The sequence below is a fragment of the Prunus dulcis genome, chromosome 1, assembly GCF_902201215.1.
Source record: "Prunus dulcis chromosome 1, ALMONDv2, whole genome shotgun sequence".
NCBI lineage: Eukaryota > Viridiplantae > Streptophyta > Magnoliopsida > Rosales > Rosaceae > Prunus > Prunus dulcis.
This window is the reverse complement of record NC_047650.1, coordinates 12,016,360-12,018,272: the sequence shown is the minus strand read 5'-3', so window position 1 is coordinate 12,018,272 and position 1,913 is coordinate 12,016,360. Positions and strand designations below refer to the sequence as shown.

Sequence of the window (1,913 nt, the reverse complement as noted above, 5' to 3'; positions counted from 1 at the left end):
GTTGGCCTACTTGCACCTCCAAGTTTTGAATGGAAGCGCTCTGATTCTGAAGTTGGGTTTTGGTTTCAGTCATAAATTGGGTGGTAGACATAGTTAGCTGAGTAAGAGTATCTTCCACATTTATTTTCTTCTCTTGAGACAGGAAAGCATGTGGTGGTTTTTGTACGTTCTGAGTATTGCTCCATGAAAAATTTGGGTGTCTTTGCCATCTCGAATTATACGTGTTGGACAATGGATCAATCATTGCCGGGACGTCTATAGGTATTCACCATGTTGGCTTGTTCTTGCAAAACTTCTAGAAAATTAACTCCATGAGGACACGATATGGTGGCATGACCGAGAATAGCACAAATGGAGCAAATCTCTTGTGTTGGTACTCTCCCAATCATAGCAAGCAAGGCATCCAATTTACTGGTTATAGCGTCAACCTGCTCTTTAGAAGTAAAACATTAGGACTACCAAATTCATAAATTCCGGCACACATCTTCATGCATAGTTATTCACTGTAGCCTTACGTGAAATAGTTAGTGCCTTGTAAAAAATACGCATGAGAACAAGAATAGGCAAACCATGGTGAGGACATTGTATCGAAATATTATTGAACTGTTCCCAAGCTTCTGAAAATGACTCATCGGCCTGTTGACTAAATTGCATGATTTTATCCCTTAGTGCATCAGTTTTCTGAGTCGAAAAGAACTTCTCCAAGAACTTGTTCTGAACCTCCATCCTAGTCAATAATCCAGGTCGTAATAAGTTTAGCCATGTCTTTGCTTTACCTTTCAATGTGTAGGGAAAGACTTTTAACCTGAGATGTTCTTCTGTGACTCCCTTTGTTAAAACCATGTTAGAAACTATGTTAAAAATATCTTTAATATGAGCTAAAGGATCTTTAGAACTTAATCCATGGAAAGAAGACATCATATTAAAGTGGATATATTTCAATTCATAATACCTGGCAACTGCAGGGAGAACAATGCTTGAAGGTGACATCGGAATTGTTGGGATATCAAGGTCTCCCATTGTTTCATTCGGGACGGGACGAGATCCATCTCTTCTTCTCCTTGTTGATTCTTCTTTTCTCTGTCTTGTCTTTGTCTCCTACGAATTGCTCGATGCTTTTGTTTAATCTCAGGTTTCAATTAAACTAGTTGGCTAATTGAAGAGCAGGTACCAGTCATTCACTGCAGCCTTACTTGAAACGGTTAGTGCCTTGTAAAAAATACGCATGAGAACTAGAATAGGCAAACCATGGTGAGGACATTGTATTAAAATATTATTGAACCGTTCCCAAGCTTCTGAAAATGACTCATTGGCTTGTTAACTAAATTGCATGATTTTATCCCTTAGTGCATTAGTTTTCTGAGTCGTAAAGAACTTCTCCAAGAACTTGTTCTGAACCTCCATCCAGCTAGTCAATAATCCAGGCCGTAAGAAGTTTAGCCATGTCTTTGCTTTATCTTTCAATGTGTTGGGAAAGACTATCATCATGAGATGTTCTTCTGTGACTCCCCCTGTTAAAGCCATGTTAGAAACTATGTTAAAAATATCTCTAATATGAGCTAAATGATCTTCAAAACTTAATCCATGGAAAGAAGGCATCATATTAAAGTGAATATTTTTCAATTCATAATACTTGGCAGCTGCAGGGAGAACAATGCTTGAAGGTGACATCGGAATTGTTGGGATATCAAGGTCTCCCATTGTTTCATTCGGGACGAGATCCATCTCTTATTCTCCTTGTTAATTCTTCTTTTCTTTGTCTTGTCTTTGTCTCCTACGAATTGCTCGAAGCTTTTGTTCAATCTCTGGTTTCAATTCAATTAGTTGGCTAATTGAAGAGCAAGTACTAGTCATTCACCATATGCTCAAAAAGGAAGTTGTTGTACCTGCAAACAAGGACAAATGATTTTTTA

General features: G+C 38.1%; 2 non-coding genes across 2 annotated transcripts; both read left to right on the top strand.

Moving 5' to 3' along the window:
- Positions 1-565: 565 nt before the first annotated feature.
- LOC117616876 lies at positions 566-672 on the top strand. The gene has a single exon (XR_004584220.1). It is a non-coding gene; the product is annotated as a small nucleolar RNA R71 (small nucleolar RNA).
- A 571-nt stretch (positions 673-1,243) lies between these two features.
- LOC117616878 lies at positions 1,244-1,350 on the top strand. The gene has a single exon (XR_004584222.1). It is a non-coding gene; the product is annotated as a small nucleolar RNA R71 (small nucleolar RNA).
- The last annotated feature ends 563 nt before the right edge of the window (positions 1,351-1,913 follow it).